The sequence below is a fragment of the Halyomorpha halys genome, unplaced genomic scaffold (assembly GCF_000696795.3).
Source record: "Halyomorpha halys isolate HHAL.00 unplaced genomic scaffold, Hhal_1.1 Scaffold81.1, whole genome shotgun sequence".
In the NCBI taxonomy this organism is placed as follows: domain Eukaryota; kingdom Metazoa; phylum Arthropoda; class Insecta; order Hemiptera; family Pentatomidae; genus Halyomorpha; species Halyomorpha halys.
Window position 1 is genome coordinate 538,209 of NW_027115240.1, and position 15,282 is coordinate 553,490.

General features: G+C 27.3%; 1 protein-coding gene across 5 annotated transcripts in view; it reads left to right on the plus strand.

Annotated features, from left to right (window-relative positions):
- Positions 1–15,282, plus strand: part of kek5 (kekkon 5) — a 597,474-nt gene that overhangs the window by 529,168 nt on the left and 53,024 nt on the right. For all 5 annotated transcript variants that reach the window (XM_067052307.1, XM_024358916.2, XM_024358914.2 and 2 more), the window contains one exon: positions 5,914–6,015. The gene's annotated coding sequence lies outside the window, so the exon portion shown is untranslated. The remainder of the gene's footprint in view (positions 1–5,913; positions 6,016–15,282) is intronic.

Below are 15,282 nucleotides of genomic sequence, written 5' to 3' on the forward strand. Positions count from 1 at the left end.
ATATGTATATATATACAGGCGTGTAGAAAAACTACTCCTTGGTAGCACTCTAATGACGTTTTTACATTAGCAGGTCTCGTGGCCATCTTCTTTTCAGGCCCCTCGGAGGATTCTCAGGAATGGAAGAGGAAGTAAGGCTAGAAACTAGAGGGTTTGTGTGGTTAGGGAGTTTACAATGGAAGCTGTTTCGGGCTAGATCGGTTACATATGGAACATTGTCTTAATGAATGATTTTATTTGTGACAAAGTAAGGAGTATTAAGGATTTTTCGGAGGATATTGGATTGTGAGGATTGAATACGAGAGGAATTCGAAGGTTTAGTGGAGTTCCAAAGCTCAACTCCGTATGTCCAGACTGGCCTTATTACAGTCATGTAGATCAGTCTTTTGTAATTCGAAAACACTTAAATAAAAATATCAAACTTTTTAAAAACATTTATGAAATATTTTTTTTTTATCCTTTATTCATAATCGTTATAATACTTAAACGAATTCAATTTAGGGTGAATTAGTAGTTTGAGCATGATTAGAAGCTTTACTACGCTAGCAAATTATTTAGAAAAAAAAAGTTAATTTGTAAACCTTATTTAATAAACATTTCTTAATTAATTATTATTAACATCATTAAGTAAACAAAGTAAATATACAATATTAGCTCACACGTGGTACAAAAAATGTTTTAGGTCTTTTCACCGTTTGCAAATAGGAAAAAGTCCAGCAAACACTTAAAAAGTTTTCCTACAGAGTAAATAAGAAAAGTTTTAGTTTCTTACAATGCAGTTTCTTTTTATTCTTTGATTTGAGTTACAAAAAAAACTTTTAGGGACATTGAATTACAGTAATATTAAATAATTTGAAAAGTAATTCGAATATTGTTTCAGATTTTTTCTATCATAGTGACGTAATTGCTTGCGCACAATAATGATTAAAAGAATTAATTTAAAAAGAAATAAACTAAAACTTCTATTGGCATTGTATATTCAGACCAACAAGCGGCGAACTTTTGTTGATTTTTTAATAATTTAGTCTCGAATAAATAAAATTAAATTGAGGAATGAATTATTTTGTTGAATACATAAAATAAAAATTCTTCCAACTTTAGCTTTACTTATATAATAATTCCATTTATATTTTAATATTCCATAAATATCTTTTAATGAGTATTTATTCTATTATTACGTCTCGAAAGCATTGCTCTCAGTTTCATATTAATCTACACACGACCTTGATCGTTGAACGCTTAGTATGCGATTTAATAAATTCCTTGTTATCTCATTGCGTTTAATCATAGTTCTGAGTTTACCCTAGTATCATGGCATTTATTATCAATCGTTTAATTAATTTATTTATATGAATATATTTTCAAATGATATAGTTTATGGAGAGATTTATTGGAATAAATACATTGGATTACACTTATTATGTTTTTAATTTGATATGATGTAAATAACTACAAATTATGAATGGGCTTTTTTTAAATTATTATTATTATTATTATACTTTCACGTATCTGCCACTAAGGACCACGCGAATACTTTCTTTTCTTTCTTCGGACCACTTCGAACCCTTATTCTTTTCTCTTCCAATGTTGGCGATATTTTTCAGTATTTCTTGTTTGTGCCTGTATCTAGACAGTAAGTATCTGATATTTTAAGGTTCTTTAATTCTTCTCTTATTTGCCTAGTGTATCTTCTAATGCTTTCATAGCTAAAAAAATTGTTAAATCCTTCCTCTTTCTAATTTTAGTATATATACCGCCAAATTAAATAATTTATAACGTGGGAAATCCAACCTCGTCGTGAAGACTGAAGCCCAGGTTGCTGCAAGATATTGTGTTGTAAATTCTATATTTATCTTTTCATATTATTGTCATTATTTATATATTTTTTTTTTAATCTTCGTCTTTTTCTCACATTATCTTTTTCATTAGAAGTCAGTTATTTATTTTATTAAATCTATAAATGTAATTTTTTTTTATTTATAATTCATCATTATTACTCACAATTTTCTATCTATATTTATAACGTTTTAAATAGTTAGTGGTGTCTTTTGCACGAGGCTATACTCTCTCTCCCCCCATGATCAATCGTTAAAAAAAATCTAACTGTTCTAAAAATCAGTCCCATGCGGTATTTAATAAAACAATTTGATTTATCATTATTATTATTTTTTTTTTAATTTTAAAATAGTGTAAAAATTATTCAAATTTATGACTTCAATGACAAATAAATGTTAGACATATATTCCCGGTTATATTATTAACCAATTCCCAAAAATAAATAAATAAACATTTTCCTTCAATTCGTATTCCATATCCTGGTCTAATAAACAGATTTTGTTTCAATTTTTAATGAAATAAATTAATTTCGGCTTATCTTGAGCTTTTTATAGTCTGTAGAAACCTCTAGGCAGCACACAGTGGATAAAGTTGTACATTTAGGATTGAAAAAGGAAAAAAAAAAAAAAAGAAGATTAAATTTTGCTCTTGACACTGTAAAACAAAAAAATACTGACATAAAAATACTGGACAAGTCCTATTTCGCCTATTTTAGATGGTATCCAAACCCGTAGAATAAATTGCGCAATGGTCAGCAATCCAAGCTAGATTAATTTTCGGAACCATAAGAACGTTATCTCTGTATATATTAAAAACAAAATTGTATTTTGTATTTTTGAGTATATTTTTATAGCCATTTTTCGACGGAGTCTAAAAAAATGAATTCGTTTAACAGCAGTGAAAATTCAAGATAAAATTTCTAATCATGGTTGATATTCCTGAAAGTTTTGAATTATGGAGATTAGATACGGTAATAATTCCATTGTTACTATCTACTCCATAGCTCAACATTATTTACAAATAGAAGTAATTTAATCATGTATAGGAACTTTTGCATTGTATAATTCTATAATATAATTAAAAGAAAAAATAGGAAAAAAGGGGAGGGAGCTGGTATGGTGTGCACATCGCATACCTTTCACTCATATTCATGCAAACCATTTAAGCGTTTTAAATAAAATAAAATTTTAAATAATATACATACATATTTATTAATTATAGAGGAACTGGTAAAAAAATCAAGCTCAGGAGCGATGTTCCTGTTTCTCTCAGCTCATCTCTCTATTTTTCCAATTTTCTCCTATAATTAATTCATTGTTAACTATTACCGACAATTAAAACTGATTATGAATTATTTCAAATAACCAAAATTAAAAAAAAAAAATTAATTTTTCATTTAAACCCTTTCATACTATTTAAATGAGGGTAAGACCTATCTGATATTAAAGAGCATTTTTTAAGAAATTAAAAAAAACAGAGATTAAAATAGATAGAACGTATAAATATTATACATTACTCGATAAGACATTGTGAAAGTATAAAAATAGATATAGGTAAATTATAAAATAGAAAGTGAGGAATTAAAAAAAAAAATTACGTTTATACATTAATTCAATAATGGATAATTCTCCAATAACGACTAATTTTCAAATGCTGCTTGATTAAAATCGTTTCCAAGAATTACTACAATTGTTTTGTGATACTCTATCATAATTACTAGTTGAGTAAAAGCAATTGCAATTACTAATTAAAATCTTTAGTAATTGCGATTTTATTACTGGTATTAAAATTAATTGTAATTGTAATTAAAAATACTTATCACTGAAAGGGCTCAATAATCAAGTGCCTACTGAATGTATAAGACTAAAAATTAAAAAAAATTATACAAAATTGGAATAAAAAATGTAAGTGGAAATTCGGCCGGGTTTACTGTTCTTTAAGGCTCAATTTATTTTTTTTTATTTTAATTTATATGGCTTCAATCAGTAGTAATTGTAATTTTTAAGCCCCAAGAAGTAATTGTAATTGAAATCACTTAGTATCAAAAAGTAATTGTAATTGAGAACCACAATTACAATTATTAGTAATTGCAATTACTTTACACAATTATAGTGTTTGTAATTGTGCCTGAATTTATTGTAATTGTTCTTCAAAACCACTAATTTTTTTTTCTTATTTTAGTATAATTACAGTGAACCTTATGTAATTTGAGGTGTAATTAAATATGCATGTAATGATTACTGTCCAACTCTCCCGTAAGGAACATTCATGGAATCAAAGTTTGAGTATATAGATTAATAGATTGAAAAATTGATACTTTTCCTTTTTTAAGTTGACTCAAAAGTAACAGTTTTAAATATTCCTGACTTTTTGGAATTTCACATAAGTTTTATTAAATATGAATTTGTGTAAAACTAGTAATATATGAGTATTTATGGAGCCTTCAGCGAATGACAGAGTATCCTCTCTGTGAGAACACTCGTCTCTAATTGCCTTAGCTGTCATGTGTGTCCCCTTCGAATCTGGTAATGGATGGGGTAATATTTTTTCTGGGTCGGTCCAATGGTGAAAAAGGGACGGTCGTAAAGCCGAGGAGAAGCGTCTACTAGAAGGGTCCCTAGGCCGTGTAAAGCCAGTAACGACTCCCTGAGTCACGAAGTAATGACTCATCCCCCCTATGGTTCGTACCCCCCTTCATTGCTATTTACCTATGTGAGGGGGGGAGGGAGAAGGTTTACCCAAAGCATCAATAAGGGCAGGTCAGCACGATATCTAGAGGAGCTATAATTTCAAATGTTATAATCCCTGTATGGGCATCTAAACCCGATTTGAACCAAGACGTTTTAAAAGAAACTTTCATTATTAACATAAATTTCAATTATCCACTTTTTCTCTCAACTTTTTATTTTAAAAAACCTCCAACGTTTCGGCCCTTTGGCAATTTTCGAATAATGGAATAAAATTCCATGCATTAATTGTTGAGCCATATATATTGGTGAAACAAAGCAGCATATTAAAGATAGAATGTATCAACGTGGAAATGACATAAAAAATATGGAAAAAAGACCCAAAGAAAACAGCATTGGTACATGTTCAAAATAATGGTTTCTATTTTGAAAATATCAAAGTGATACATAAAAAAAAAAAATGATTTTAGAAGAAAAATATTGGAATTCAGAAAATATAAAATATACAGTAAACTTTAAATCAGATTCTAAAGGACTAAACCACCATTATTCTGAAATCTTAAGTAAGATCAATATGTAATTATTAGTAAAATGATAGTCATAAGATGAAATGTTCAAATTCTAAAAATATACAAATGTACATTATCATACATATATGCACATGTACATGTGGGTATATATGTGAAAAAAGGGGGGTGTATGTATGAAAAAGTATGTATATAATAAAAATACAGTACTTATGCTTTTAAATAATGTTAAATTATAAGCACCAAACTAAAAAAGAATGTTAATTATATTGTAAATAAATTAAGCTTAGTTGAAGGTCGGTTTTATTGTCAGTATTGTTAATGAGATTAAGGAAAAACAATTTTTGTGGAATAGTTTTTGCATAGAAATTATATAGTTTGTAACAGGAATAGGGCGACATTATGTTGAAATAATAAAAAAAATAATTATCAAAATGAATATCTAATAGCAAAAGATAATAGATAATAGCTAGTATGGCTGGAATTAGGAATAACATTTTCAAATAAACAAATGGGCCAAGTTCAGTATGCAGGATGGACAGAGAGTCAACAAATAGGCCATAATTTAAATAATATATTTTGTCAAATAAAATGGTAAAACATTATATGAAATAACAAAAATAAATATTCCTGAAGTCAAGACAAACCCCTTCAAGAGAGGATATAAACAAACAATAATGTTTCAATTATATTATTTAATAAAAATATAACTATTTATTACACTTTTACTACCAACTTTACTAACGATTTTCCATGGTGAAAACTTAGATTATTATTTTAATTAATCTGAATTATTTGATTGTGATCCTTGTAATTGAATGTTATTATAATTGTTTTAATTAATATTTTTATTTTTTTTTCAGATAATCAGAACTGTCTAGTTGGATTTCATCATGTTATACGGAAATGTATAATTGGTATATCCATGGTCTAGATAAAGGACTATACTTTTTCAATTAGATAAGGTAAATTAATACGAATATTTATTAGTAATAGAAGTTCTAAACTTTAATATTGATGTAAACAAATTCAAAAATTTTTGTTAAGTATATTTGAATCTTGAAAAGCCAAAGGATCTGATCCTTATAATTTTATATGGTTCTGAATATATTGGAAATTTATGATAAAATATATTTTTAAAATATAGAATACTTGTGCTAAAGATTTTAAATTATGCCGTTGAAATTCTATTGAAATATTTAAAACATGGTGTATTTAATATGATACTTTAAAAAAAATCTTTTTGTTATTCGTTGCATATCTCTATTTTTATTTGAAGTAAGTATTTATGAATTAAGTAAACTTTTTATGGGATTGGAGTATTGAAATAATTATAAACTTTATTAATTATAGATTAAATTATAACAAAAATTATTAACACAGTTTTTTTCATGTTAAGGTAAATTAAATATAAAGTTCTTTTTTTTTCAATTTATAATATAAATAATAATACTATTCATTATACTGTTTTTAAAAATATTAGGATATTAATGAATATAAGGTATTTTTTTAAAAGTATTTAAATGGAAGTTTTTTCTTCAGATAAAATATAACTCATAATGAAACATAATTAATTTACATTACGTCAAGACTAAACGTATACCTAGGACGTAAATGTATCCTAATCGTACTATGAGCGGTTAAATGACTTGAAAAAAAAAAAATATATATATATATAATATAGGTACTGTGCTACTAATTCCAAGGACGCGGGTTCGAATCCGGCTGTGGCCGATAATTATTTTCTGTTTCACTGTAGTCGTGAGTCAGCCCTGTGGGTTCGGAAAACATATGGGGTCCACCCAGCCTCATAAAGTGGGTACTCTTAATTATTTCCTTTCATAAACATAATATACTATAAAATATATACATGTTATATATTACTATTTTAGTACACTCTGTTGGGCGTTTTAACCCTTTGCACTCGAGACTTTTTTTTGCAAGACCTATTCAGTAACTTTTTTTTTAATTTACCCAAAAATAGCTGATTTCAGAAAATCCTTTTGGTAAATTCTTTGGTAACTCGAATGGCGACATTTAGTCATTAGCCTGTTGATAAATTCTGTCTTTTATGTATTAATATGTAATGTAATGTTTAATATGTTCCTAAGCAGCTCTTTTCCTCGATAATTCTGATCAATAGTTAATAATTTGAAAACTATTTTTTTTTAATGCAATTTATTTCTTATCACATTTTTCTTTAAATATTGGTTAGTATATTTCAAATCTACATTAAAAATACTGAATAACTGGGTACTACATAACAAAAAAAATCTTGAGTATTAGAAAGAAAAATATAAAGAATTTATAATAAAAGAAAGAGGAAATTCAATTCAACCAAAATATAGTGGAAATAAATAAATTAAGAGCCTTATCTGTGTGTGTGGAAGGTTACAAATATTGTGATAAACTATAATAGAGAAGGTTGACTATAAAAAAAAGGTTTTAATTTTTAATTTAATGTGAAGAATTGACAAATTAGGTAATTAGATATAATCTAAGAATTGCTTATTAACAAAATCATATGATGTCTCATAGGGTAATTTGTGGACTGAAATTAATGACCTGGGCAGAATATCCTTCATATAGTTTTTTTTTTAATGATGTGGTTCAAAAATTTTATTAATGTATGATAATTTATTAATAATATTGTTAATTGTTTAAAATTGTTAAAGATCATAAGTGTAATAAAAGCTGTTTGTGATAAATTGTCCTTGAGGATGGCCGAATTGGCCGAAACGTCGGACTTATTAAGAAATAAAAATTGTTTTGAGACTAAAATTGGATAAAATTCATTTTTTTAAACAAAAAAAATGACGTTTTGGCAGCCTTTAAATCATTAAAAAGGGTCAATTTTGCTAAAATGTTAGATTAGATTCCAAACATATTAACATTTTTTGGGGTAGGGTTTGTATTATCTAACCACGGTTTAGGTATAGTCATGACAAACCACTGTATTACGGCAATTTCCACATAATATTTCTTAATTATAATTTATGTTAAACCAAGAAGGAAACATCAGGAAAATAAAACTAAGGCATACAAATCCTGGTTACTTTAAACCATACTGTTTAAACCTGGATAATCCAGGACTAACCCAGAATGATGTCAAACTCCAATTATAAACCCGTTACTTGACGACCCCTGCAGGTACAAGACTCAACCACACTTGCTTAGGAACTAATATTGCCTTGGCTAAATTCATTGCTTTCCCTTAACTATTTCCGATTTTGTAGCTTACGTTATTGCTTAATATAGGTTATTAATTATTATTAGTGTTATTTTAACTACTATTTAGACTGATTAATTAGGTTCATTAAGTATTTGTTAAATTAAATATAATATAGTTTAAACTTATGAAGACTAAGCGTATAGAATATACGTCAGCTTAATTTTATATTCGGCTCCACGTTGTGTTTAAATTTCAACGGCAAATGTTCCGCTTCTATATTATCATCTCAGCCAGATTTGCATCATAATGGATATCCGGCCACGGAATCAGTGATACACCTCTCACCACCAGGCAACATATTTATGCCATTACTAGATTTGTTGTAATATATACGGCCTAAATGTTTTTTGTTCTTTTCGATCTATAATTTGTCACTCTTAAGTGTAGTCGGCTTGGGATCACTTTTGCGTTGGGGCAAAATCAATAGGAAACATAAATCTACCTTAAGCGAAGGGTATAAATTTCGTTCTGACATTTTGCTGCCAATTCGGTTTTAGGTTTGCATGCAAATAATGTCACATTCGTTATGTTGGTTTGAATAGCAAAGGCCTATTCGAAAAGGTTGTGAGTTTGTGGCGCTCTTGAAGTTTTAATTATCGAAGAGGTCAGTTTAATTTTTTTTAAAAAATATATCACTATTATTTTTTTTTAATATAATTAATAAACAAAAATAAAGTATTTTTGGTATGGTCCAAACGCATTTCTCACTTATTTCTATAGACACCATTTGTGAAAACGCAGAAAAAATAATAAGACTTAATATATTGACATAATAAAACTCTGAAATCATAAGAAGTACTTATTTACAATCTTGTGTGTTTCCTTTCATATAATTAGAATTATATTTTGTGGTTTATTCTTAACAAATGATAAACATATTTAACTTAGTAAACTATTTTATTTATTTTTAATAATGAAGTAATTAGTCCTAAGATATCCTAAGTTATTTTTATTTACTTTAAATATAGTATAATTTAGTAATAGGTTATACTAATGTTCTTGTACATTCAATTGTATTATATTTGTCAAAAAATAATTATGAAAAATGGTAGTTTGTTGTATGGATAAAAAGAAGTTTTCCACCACAACTGCCGATATTACTTGGTTGACTTATGTTGGACATATTTTACTGAGCCCAACGACTGCCTAGAATATTTTTTAATGATTTCAAACAAATACAAATGCATAACTCACTAAATTATGTTAATGCTATATCACATATTACAATATAATATAGTTTAGTATAAAGCGCATAATGTATGTTATATACTATCATGTCCTTGTAGCAATTTTTAGAGCAAGTAGTATTTTTTAAAACTACAATGAAAGTTACAAGTGATTTAAAAAATATATATTATATATAATTTTTTTTTTCTTGAATTTTATGTCAATCTTTTAGGTCTTGCTTTTGAAATAGCGCATCTCTTGCTTTGTAAACTAAACGTACATTACAATTATCGTTTTTATTATATCATTTAACCTATTACACTTTGAAGAAGGTATAGTTATGAAACGTTATTATACTGCAGTTATAATATAATAAAATGCCGCAAGAGGCGTATTAGTAATGCTAATTACCAATAACAATTACAAACACGCGAAGTGCTTGCACGAATATACAAAAAATATATATACTGACAGCTGAGGTCAATATTACTTAATCTATATCCGGGAACATCATAAATGCTTTTATCACATAACTGTTAAAATAAAATATAATTTAAAATTAAAATTTAATTTCACCGAAAATGAAGCAATTTAGAAATTTTAATGTTATTATATTAAACCGATTATCAGTATTAATACTAATTGCAATATTAGAATACTGTGTTTAATAATTAGATAGAATTAGATAGTAGTATGGTGGTTGGTCTAACCCCTAAGGGCTACTCCACTATATTTAAAAGATAGTAACTGTTCAGAACAACAGATTTGTTTAGTAACTGTTATTCATTGACAAATATTATAATCTGGCTTGTTCAAAGACAATAGTCTTTTATTTTATTTATGTATTGCTATTTATAACTGTACATTTTAATACATTTAGTAAATTTGATCTCTGTTATAATGGAGTGATACAGGCGTTTAGAGAAACTAACCCTGGGTAGAACCCTAATGACGTTTTTTACATTAACAGTTCTCGTGGCCATCTTCTTTTTAGTCGCCTCGGAGGATTGTCAGGAATGGAAGAGGATGCAAGGTTAAAAACTAGTGGGTTCGGATGGTTACGGAGTTTATAATGAAAGGAATTATATCTGGCTCTATCTAGATCGGTTACATGCGGAACATTAAGATCTTTGTGTATGTCAGCTGTATAAACGGTGTATAGGATAGGACCTAGGATACTACCTTGAGGAACACCTGTGGATTGAGAATAGAGGGATGAATACTACAGTTAATTGTGATAGGTTTAAAAATTCATACTTTATTGACCAGAAAAATAAAAAGATATATCAATGAATAGTTAATAATTTATTTATATAAGTTACACTTTTATTAAATTATTGTATTCCTGGCAGGAACTAAGTTAATAATTATTATTTTCATCCCCAGAAACCCTCAAATACGAATTTTTATAGTAAGTGAAATTTGTGTTTATCCGCGTACCACGCCAAATTTTTCTGCTTAGTTTCTAGTTAACATTGTAACTAACGCCGGCACACGTGTCTAAATACAGATTAACATAAAATAATAATGGTTAAAATATATAACTCCTCTTGTCAATGTGAATTATACAGTGAAGTTTCGATTTTCTATGTACCTATTTTATGTTAATTTTTAAAGCTATTCAATATTGTCACATCTCTATCATTTTCCGAGTTATACTACAGCTAAACGAAGGATTGTTAAGTTGTGATATTAAATCAGTTTTATTCGAATCTTGCCTCAGACTGTAAATCCAGACTCAAGTTAATTCACGGTTTAATTATATTTTCACTTCCGTGTAATTTCATTGTACTGTGGAATCTCGCTTATCCAGATAATTCCGTAATCCGTACCACCCCTTTTTGCGAACCGAAAAAAAAATTTAGATTTGATTTTATGTTTGTAATACTTATATATACATTCAATAAAACCGTATTACCGACACCTTAGGTGCCGAGGATTAAATAATCTAGTTAAAAATACCAATTTAAAAAAAAAAAACCAAGCTATTTGTTAAAACTTGGAAGTGTATTTATGTTCTAAATTTCTTTATCGCCGGATATAATTAACTTTTTGATTTAATTAATCTTCAATGCGAAATTTTATTGTTGATAGATTTTTTTTTTAATTTATTATGTGACCTTTTTTCACCCTTTGGCAATCGAAATTTTTCACTAATCCGACCCCCACTCTTTTTAGTTAGTACGGATTAGCGGGACTTCACTGTATATTCTTATTTTATGAAACTAAATTTGCACGATCCTCCGACTCGATTTTGTCATAAACTCTTCAACTTTTACATAGTTATTTTCAAAATATAACTGAATCTGGTTAAAAATGAAGGCCTAATGATTAGAATTAGAAAATATAAAGTCTTCAGTATCTAATTTATTTATAACAACTGTCCTTTTCTTTTTCTTATTATTTATTTCATAGTCAACAAGTGGCAACCCTATATTTCGTCGAGTGCGATAAATTCTAGTAGAGCGACCTTGTTAGAGCTATCTAGCTTTTCCATTACTAGAGGCGAGTTGGGGAAAAGCCGCAAATAAGTCAAGCTAGAGCACTCAGCTTACAGTTACTGTCAAACTACTCACCGTCTCTTATCAATCCTCTCCTAGCAACTTATCATCTTGGATTGTGGATGAAATTGCTGTTAAATATTCCAATTAAAGATTCAACCATAGAAAGGATAGAGTGTCTTTCGAATAATTAATAGAATATTTTCATAGATATTTCATAAAAATAATTTTATCTCCGTGTCAGATACACTATACCTCATTTTAGATTCCAATTAAACAACATGTGACATGACATTTATCATTATTTCCAGAAAATACGATCTACGTGTATGTGTGTGCATGGATAATTTTGTCAAGTTTACTACGTTGCTGAATTACATATCTTATGTGTCAATATGTGAACAGCCTATTCCATAAATAAAAAGTTTTACGAACTTAAATTACAAATTTAACGTAGGCGTATGTTTGAGGTGTTAAACCGACTTTTTCGATAAAATCGACCGATCGGAATTAGCTTGCTAGAATCGATTTTTCGAAATTTTTCGATTTTCACCAAAACGGCTCCAATCATTTCGATCAAAATTTGCATGCCAATGTACAATTACATGATATGTAATATCAGCTAGGTCTTATGCTCACTGACATAGTTTGCCAGAGACATAGTCTTTAAATGACGAATTTTGAGAAAAAAAATATTCCTCTAAAGTAACATTAATTTTTCTCATTTTCTGCAATAATAAAAAAATCGGTACATACCAAATTTGAAGAATTTTATGAATAACTAAAGAAGAAAAAAAGAAAATTAGAGATACCAATTCGAACAGGAAAATCTGAGACTGATCTTTCCAGAATGTATCTCGGCCTCGTTATTTATTTTTTTTAGCCTATTGTATTCTTGGCATAAACAAAATTTATATCCCGTTATTCCCACCTCGAGAAACCCTAAAATATCAATTTGCTTAGCAGCAGAAAAATAAAATAAAAAAATCATAATTTTTGGCCTTCCCTAGTTAAAAAAATTAATAAAAAAGATGAGCCAACCAATGTACACAAAACTTGGAAACGTATATAAAGTAAAAGTTGTGTGATGCGCATCCCGCACCTTTTCTTTGTTATTGTAGCGAGCAGAAGTTGATAACTGTTACCCTATTAAATCAGTAATATTCATTATATTTGTAATATATAATAATAATAGAATAGGTTATAATCCTATAAAATAAAAAAGCGCACTTTGGCAGGTCTGATATGTAAATACCAAATCATTAAATGTAGTTTCTGTTAGGAAATTTTGAAATGTTCTATTTAATAAGTTGTGAGAATACTTTCTTTATTAGTTTTGTTCCTAATTTCTTTTTAAATTTTAAACGTTTCCGGTGTTTCAGATCAACATCTTCAGCGTTACAATTATTCTTAACTTATTATTTATTCCTTGTTATTCACTTATTTACACGGTACTCTTATTCATCCTCTAATATCCATAGTCGATTTAATAAAAACGTCTTGTATATATTTTTTCACTAATTATATACCCGCACGTAGAATTGGAATGCATTATAATATAATAATTAAAAAATTATGTAAACGATGATTTTATTAAAATTACTATGGGTATTAATTGACATATAGAAGTACTATGTAAAAATAACAACATTGAAATCATTGTAATGTTGAAGATTCGACGAATTAGTAAAAAACTAATAAAGGAAGTCAAGTTTACTACTTATTTAATAGATAAAAACATATTTTGTATCTAATATTTTTTTAACCTATTTTTAAATTAACATTTTATTTATATTAAAGGAAGATCTATCGATTGGTTTATAAAATCATTTAAACTTTTTTTTTTTTTTTTTTTTTTTTGCCGGGTTATGTAAGTTAAAAATGCTAAGAGAAGAATTGTTGTACAAATTGTTATATTCCTGCTTACAACGTGTGAATATGTTATCCCCCTTTTTGTAGACCTCAATTTATCTCCTCAAGATTAATGATGTTCTCATCTTCACAATTGATTCTCCTTTCATACATATTTTACAAACTTTTCATTTCGCACTAGAGCATCTGATCCTTCTTCTACATATACCTTAAAATCACATTCTGCCACTAAATGAAATGCCATTTCGTTTTTCGATAAAGGAATGTGAATTACAAGAGGATGTTGTAATTAATTTGAAATAGTTTAGGTTTTTTTAATTATGTTTAACTAATATATTTTGTGGTTACTTTTAAACATATATTTTATTTAGTTAAAACTAAATCAAAACCAAAAAGCTAAACTAAAAGTTTAATTAAAAAAACAAACATTCATTAAAACTACACAGCTTAGTGAAGCCAAACTGAATAATTAAAGTTGAAAAAGAATTTTTTTTATTTTATTCCAAACTAAAATAAATCAAATTTATTTTAATAAATTATTAAAAAAATGGTTTAAACTTAAAAAAATAATTAATACTTAATAAAGATATTTCTTGTTTAAACTAAATTAAAAAAAAATGAATTAACATAAAAGAATATTTGTTAATATAATTCTTTAAAAAAAATTTAAAAATAGTTAGTTAAACTTGAATTAATAAGAAAAAAACTAAGATAAAACATTTTTAAAAAATCTTTAAAACTAAACTATATTGAAGTAAAGCTAAACTAAAAAATCTAGATGAAAAAAAATCATAACTAAAATAAATATAATTTAGCTAAAAATAAATTTTAAAAAAATAGGCAAACGTAACTAAAAAAATAATTTGTTAAAATATTTCTAGTTTTAAATAAATTAAACAAAAAATTATTTAAAACTAAATTAAAAGAATACTTGTTACAAGTGAAATTAGATTTAAAATATAATTAAACTAAACTAAAAATAGTTAAAACTAAACAAAAAAAGATAAACTTATAAAAAAACTACCATAAACAAATTTTCAAAATAGCTAAAACTAAACTAAATTTGGTTAAATTTAACTTTTAAAAAAATGGACACGATTTAATTTTACTTCTGATAAAAAACTATCAGATGCCGAGGAGTTGAGTTGGTTGAGAAGAGGAAGGAATCCCTAAAAGGGTTATGACAGCTTGGCCAGATGGTCAGCTAGTGAAGAGTAGACCGAAACGTGGGTGGGGAGATAATATTAGATCCATAAAGTGAGCGCCTACATGCCGTATTTCACTTCCAAGTTGTTCTCAATGTCAGTCCTAGTATTATATTGACGGCTCTGAACTTAACTTATTTCTTTTACCATTTTACTAACGGGTTTGTAAAAGAACTACTAAATGTCATACGATTAAACTGAAATCTAAAACTAATGTGTTCTCTTAAATTCATTATAATTAATGTGGGGTTAATA